Below are 7,229 nucleotides of genomic sequence, written 5' to 3'. Positions count from 1 at the left end.
AATTACACATTTTTTCCCAATATGAAAATTTTCACAAACTTTTCAAAGTCCCATCGCATCGAGTAAACTTTTTTAATAACGCTTCCGCACGATTCTAAATGCTTAATCCATATGTGAAATCGTTCACTGATCACGAATATCGTATTTAAAAAAATTACAAAAATTTATTTTTCAAAATAATCAAAAAAAACCGAAAAATCACAAGAGTAAAGTACCATTATTTTAAACAATATGTCGTTCTAAATGCTTAATCCCTATGTAAAAAAGTTATCTAAGCAAGAATATGTAATTGAAAAAAATTAGAAAAATTTATTTTAGCCGTAAATCGAAAATAATGGGGACACCGGAGCTGTTCGAAGCGCCGAGACGCGCCGCGTACGCCCGAATATTTTCAAAGTCCCAACGTACCGATCAAGAGTAAAGTACCATTTTCCTACATTAGATTTCGTTCTAAATGCTTAATCCCTATGTAAAAACGTTAGTTAAGCAAGAATATCGTATTTTTAAAAAAATCTAATGATAGGATTTTCCAGAAAATTGAAAAAACCGAAAAATGTCAAGAGTAAAGTGCCATTTTCTGACATTAGATTTCGTTCTAAATGCTTAATCCCTATGTAGAAACGTTAGTTAAGCAAGAATATCGTATTTTTAAAAAAATCTAATGATAGGATTCTTCAGAAAATTGAAAAAACCGTAAAATGTCAAGAGTAAAGTGCCCTTACTTTAAACAATGTATCGTTCTAAATGCTTAATCCCTATGTAAAAAAGTTATTTAAGCAGGAATATGTTATTGAAAAAAATTAGAAAAATTTATTTTAGCCGTAAATCGAAAATAATGGATCGAGCGAATCGGTCGATTGCGCCGAGACGCGCTATGATCCCCCCCGTGTCCGCTACCTTGTCGTGGTGGGGGGGCTTCGTGCCCTAATGATCCTCAAGGCGGTGCCGGCGGGGATTTTATTCCCTGGCAGGTTCTACCTAGCCGGAGTGGCTTGAGGTGAGGGGCCAACTAAAGTCGGACACATACCGTAAACCTGTGGTCATGTTTTACAGGAACGGGGGTCTTGCCTTAACCGGCCGGACCGCGAGGATGACAACCTCTCTAAAAAATCCCTAGCCCCAAGCAGTGTTGCGCGGTGAAGAGGGCGTAGCTGGAGTAATCGCCAGCTATGGTTGGTGGGTGCACCAATCTTTAGCGGACAACCCCGGGGTACCTGGCGACCCCCCGGGCGTATTAGCCTTCCCCGGGTATGGCGGCTCTACCCGGGGTGACCTCCTTTCCGACCACACTCGTGGGATCAGATATGGATTCTTTTTCAAATACAACCGGGGAGGGGGGAAACGAGCGTGAGGTGGAGGTGCGCGGGCCTATCGTGCGCCTCAAAAGATGTACAGAGCCGGTGTCGCGGAGGCATTCTGCAACACGCGGCGCAAAGAGGCCTGCGGAGGGCCTTGGCGACTGCGACGGGGGGGAGGAGTCGGACTTCTCCGTCTCCTCCCACCACTCGTCGCAGAGCGTCCCGGGCACCTCCACGAGGAAACGGGGCCGGCCACCGACGACCGGGCAATACGTTGGCCTCCAAGAGGCCAAACGCAAACAGGCTGAGGCTGAAAGAAGCCTCATAGCGGGCATTTTCGACCCGGTTGCCCCGGGACCGAGGCCCGCGAGTTCGAGCGACCCGCTTCCGGACGAGGTCGAGGTCGCTGCGGATTTCCGGGGCCGCCCGACGCGGGACGTTGCGGCCGCGGTAATGGAGTGCCTGGGCGATGTGGCCAGGATATCCAGTGCCGCGACGGGGCTGAAGGCCAGTGCGGTGCGGTCCCTCCGGACGGCGGCCCTGAGCAGCCGGGTGGGCGTTGCGGAGCTGGCAGTTCGGTCGGCTCCCAGCGCCACCCGGCTGTTGGAGGCCGAGAACGCTCAATTGCGAGAGCAATTGGCGGAGTTGCGGGCGGAGGTCGCCCGACTCCGTCAAGCGGTGGAGGCGGGGCCGGCTGTTGCCGGGATGGCTCCGCCGCTGCCCCCTGATGGGGGCAAGGGGTTGCTGCCGGTTATCAGCGCTCGGGGGCCCCAGTCCCCTGGGCGAGGAGGGTCCTCGCCCCCACCCGCGGCTGTGCCAGCCGACTTGCTGGCACAGATCGGCTCCCTTATCGACGCCAAATTGGCATCGTTCAGAAGGGAGCTGGTCCCGCGGGTGCGAGGCCCGCGGTCGGCGGCACCCGTGCCGCCCGCCCCACCCCTGCCGATGGACAGGAGGGGGGGAAAGAAAAAGGGTGGCAGTGGGGGAGAGACTGTGGTCGCTAAGGCGACACAAATGCAGCCCGCCCCCACTGTTGCGCCGCCCTCCACCACACCTCCAACTGAGGTGTGGTCAAAGGTAGTTGGCCGGAAGGCCAAAAGGGCGGCTGCCGCAGATAAACCTGCGGCAGCTGCCAAGGCTGCTTTGACCGAGAGGGCGGCGAAGCGGGTGGCACCGGCTGCTCCCAAAAGGGCTCCCCTGCCGCCACGTCCGCCCCGCACGGCTGCCGTTACTCTAACGGTACCGGCCGGCGGGGCGATGAGTTACGCCGAGGCGATGGCCACTGCCAGGTCCAAAATAGACCTGGCAGAACTTGGCATCGCCTCGCTGAAGCCCAGGAGAGCGGTGACGGGGGCAATAATTTTAGAGGTCCCCGGAGCTGATGGAGCAGCCAAGGCCACTGCCCTGGCCTCTAAGATGGCTGACGCGCTGGCAGGGACCGGCGTGAAGGTCGCGCGCCCAATCAAAAAGGCCGACCTTAGGGTGCGCGGCCTGGTCGACTCGACCACGCCGGTGGAGGTCGCCGCAGCTGTCGCCCGTGTGGGAGGGTGCGACCGGGGGGATGTGAAGACCGGCGAAATCCGGTCTTCCCCCTCTGGTTTGGGCACCCTCTGGGTCCAGTGCCCTGCTGCGGCCGCGCGCAAAGTTGCGGTCGCTGGAAAATTGACAGTGGGCTGGACCCAGGCGACGGTGGAGGCCCTCAGCGCCCGCCCCTTGCAGTGCTACCGCTGCTTTGGCTTAGGCCACACGAGGCAGCGGTGCACTGCGGCCGAGGATCGGTCCGGCTGCTGTTTTGGGTGCGGCAGTCAGGACCACAGGGTGGCTGGCTGCACTGAACAGCCAAAGTGCCCGCTTTGCGCGGGTGCTGGCAAGCCGGCCGGCCACCGCCTCGGCAGCCGGGCGTGCCCTGCCAGCGCGAGACGCGGCAGAGGGAGCAGGGGGAGGAGAACCACGACGGCCAAGGCGGCAGCCGCCGTGGCAGCTACTAATACAAAAGATCCGGCACCCAAGGATGCCACCGTCACGCCCGCGGGGGCGGTTGGGGCTGATAAAACCCCAGACGCCACCGCTCCCGCGGCGGCGATGGAGATTGAGGCGCCGGAGTAATGGGGCCTACTGGCCCTATTATTCAGGCCAACCTGAACCGCTCGGTCAGGGCACAAGACCTTTTTGTGCAATTCCTGGCCGAGCGGGGTGCCGGGTTGGCCGTAGCGGCGGAGCCGTACCGGGTCCCCGACCATCCACATTGGATGGGGGACTTGGACGGCTCCGTCGTTATAATATGGGCAGGCCGGCCGGGGTCCCCGGCGTGCTCCGTTATCGAGCGCGGCCGGGGATACCTGGCCGTTGACTGGGGCGGCACCGTGGTTGTGGCGATCTACGCACCTCCGAGGTGGTCCCTCGTGGAGTATGAACAGTATCTGGACGTGGTGGGGAGATGCGTCTCTCGCTGCCAGCCGCGTCCGGTGCTGGTCCTGGGGGACTTCAACGCCAAGTCTTCAGCTTGGGGTTCCCCCAGGACGGACCCGAGGGGCCGGGAGGTGCTTGATTGGGCGGCGGGACTCGGACTCTGTCTTCTAAACACGGGCTCGGTCCATACGTGCGTGCGGTATAACGGGGGGTCCATCGTTGACCTGTCATGGGCAACGCCCCCGGCCGTGCGCCGTATTACGGGGTGGAGGGTGGCGGAGGAGGTCGAGACGCTGTCCGACCACAGATACATTGTTCTCGGCCTCTCCGCCGCCCCATCGACGCCCCGACGTCGCCCCGCTGATGAGGGATCGCCTCAGCCACGGTGGGCGCTGAAGCGCCTCGACCAGGACGCTCTGATGGCGGCAGCCCACGTCGTGGCCTGGCCGGCAACACCGGCCGGGCCAGTCGACGGGACAAGGGAGGCCCATTGGTTCCGGGGCGCAATGACGTCGATTTGCGACGTCGCCATGCCCCGGGCCAGGGTCTTCCCGAGGAAGGCGGTGTACTGGTGGTCGCGCGCGATAGCGGATTTACGCACAGAGTGCGTCCGCGCGCGACGCCAGTACGCCCGCGCCCGTCGACGACGACGTTCCGACGTGGAGCTGGCTATCCAGCTGTATGGGCGATACAGGGAGAAGGTGGTCGCCCTGCAGCTGGCCATCAGGCAGGCGAAGAGCCAGGCCTGGCGCGACTTTCTCGGGTCTCTGAACCGAGATCCGTGGGGGCGCCCATACAAAATGGCGATGGGACGTTTACGTCCCTGGGCGCCCCCTCTGACGGAAAGCCTGGATCCGGGGATGCTCGGACGGGTCGTGGACGCGCTATTCCCCGTCAGCGGGGAGGCGTCCCGGCCCGTCCCTCAGCTAGAGGGACATGAGTGGTCCCCGGATCTGGAGGTCGCGCCGGAGGAAATGGCCGGGGTAGTCAAATGGCTTCGGGGCAAGAATACTGCCCCGGGGCCGGACGGTATCCCCGGCCGGGTCTGGTTGCTTGCCATGAGCGTCCTGGGCGGGAGGCTCAGAAGCCTCTTCTCCGGGCTCCTGAGGTCCGGGGTGTTCCCGGACCTCTGGAGGAGAAGTCGGATGGTCCTCTTAAAGAAGGATGGGAGGCCTGCGGATTCTCCCTCCGCGTACCGGCCCATTTGCCTCCTGGACGAGGTGGGCAAGATCTTTGAAAAGATCATTGCTGCCCGCCTCGCCAGGCACCTGTCCCGCGTTGGCCCCGATCTGGCGGACTGCCAGTTCGGCTTTCGGGAGGGGCGATCGACGGTCGACGCAATCGACCGTCTAAAGTCCCTCTCGGACAATGCCGTGGCACGGGGCGGGGTGTGTTTGGCGGTGTCGATCGACATCGTCAATGCATTTAACACCCTGCCCTGGTCCGCCATTAGGGAGGCCCTGGTTGAACACCAGGTGCCTCCCTATCTGAGGCGGGTGATCGGGGCCTACCTGCGGGACAGGTGGGTGGAATACCCGGGCCGGTACGGGACGATACGGAGGGAAGTGGACTGCGGGGTCCCACAGGGGTCCGTGTTAGGACCACTCCTGTGGGACCTGGGATATAACGCAGTCCTGAGGGCCTCCCTGCCCGACGGTGCCACTGTCGTCTGCTATGCGGACGACACGTTAGTGGTCACCGTCGGGGACACCTTCGAGAGGACCATCCGACGAGCGGAGGTTGCGGTGGCAGCCGTCGTCGCGAAGATCCACGATCTGGGGCTGAAGATGGCCCCGGAGAAGGCCGAGGCCGTCTGGTTTGGACGGCCTCGGTCGCGGCCACCGGCCGGATCGTGGATCTGGGTTGGAGGAGCCTGCGTCGAGGTGAAGTCCGAGATCAAGTATCTCGGACTGATCCTCGACAGCCACTGGAGATTCGGGGCGCATTTCGGCCGCCTCGTCCCCCGAGTTGAGAGGGCGGCGGCCTCGCTCGGCCGCCTGTTGCCCAATCTCGGGGGACCGGATAACATGGTGCGTCGCCTATACCTGGGCGTGGTGCGGTCCATGGCCTTGTACGGCGCCCCGATCTGGGGGCCGTCCGCGAGGGCAAGCCGGCGCATCACTTTGTTGTTGCGCCGGCTTCAGAGGCAAATGGCCCTTCGCCTCATACGGGGTTACCGCACCGCGTCTACCGTGGCGGCGCTTGCTCTGGCGGGAGAAATTCCCTTCGAGCTGCAGGCGGCGATGCGCGCCTATGTCTATAGGCGCATATGCATCGCTGGCCGGGCTCGGGGGGACCCGCCGGAGCGGGAGGCGGTCGACGGCTTCGAACTCCAGGCCCGGGGACTAGCGCTCGCCAGATGGCATGCGGAGCTTTGTTCCCATGCCGGCGAGCGCGTCCCTGGGGCTCTCCTGCCACACTTCATCTCGTGGCGGGAGAGGCGGTTTGGCAGGCTCACCTACCGTGCGACGCAGGTGTTCACCGGGCATGGCTGCTTCGGTGTGTACCTGTGTCGCATCGGTCGGGAAGCGACGACGGTGTGCCACCACTGTGGCGCGGAGGAGGACTCGGCGCAGCATACACTGGAGGTATGCCCCGCCTTTTCAGTGCTGCGCCGAGTCCTAAGACGGGAAGTTGGTCGCGACCTCGCTCTCTCCAGCTTAGTTGGGGCCATGCTGGAGAGCCCAAGAAAATGGGCGGCAGCCATCGCCTTCTGCGAAGAGGTGATGCTGCAGAAGGAGGCTGCCGAGCGGGGTCGCCGTGAGCGGGGGGTGCGGCGTGTGCGCCCACGCCTAGAGCCCCCCTCCCCGAGCAGATGAGAATAGGCGGGCGGCGGGTGTACCAGATTACTGGTTTAATTGCCCGCCGCCCCCCACCCCCCCTCCAACTGAAGTTGTCCTCCCCATAGTGGGAGTGACGAGGCGGTGTTGGGTGCGGTCCCCCGCACCGCCGAAGCAAGATGATTCATGGGGGGAGTATAAATCTCCCCCCCGGGACGCGGCCGGCCACCGCCATTCCATCCTGGTGGCCGGCCAGGCGAGGGGGAGCCGCGGTTGTGTTCTGTAAGAGTTCCCGTGGCTCCCCCGCTACTCGCCAGCGCCCTAGGCCGCCGTGGGGGTTTTAGCGGGTCAAAACCCGCACTACCCCCGCCCCGCCCCTCGGGCGGGACGGGGGTGTCTGACCAGCAGATTTCCCCCACGTTAAACAAAAAAAAAAAAAAAAAAAAAAAAGACGCGCTATGATGCAACAGACGAGCGATTGGAACGCCCGAATATTTTCAAAGTCCCAACGTACCGATCAAGAGTAAAGTACCATTTTCCTACATTAGATTTCGTTCTAAATGCTTAATCCCTATGTAAAAACGTTAGTTAAGCAAGAATATCGTATTTTTAAAAAAATCTAATGATAGGATTTTCCAGAAAAATGAAAAAACCGAAAAATGTCAAGAGTAAAGTGCCATTTTCTGACATTAGATTTCGTTCTAAATGCTTAATCCCTATGTAGAAACGTTAGTTAAGCAAG

The sequence above is a fragment of the Megalopta genalis genome, unplaced genomic scaffold, assembly GCF_051020955.1.
Source record: "Megalopta genalis isolate 19385.01 unplaced genomic scaffold, iyMegGena1_principal scaffold0057, whole genome shotgun sequence".
Taxonomy (NCBI): domain Eukaryota; kingdom Metazoa; phylum Arthropoda; class Insecta; order Hymenoptera; family Halictidae; genus Megalopta; species Megalopta genalis.
This window is presented reverse-complemented; position numbering follows the sequence as displayed.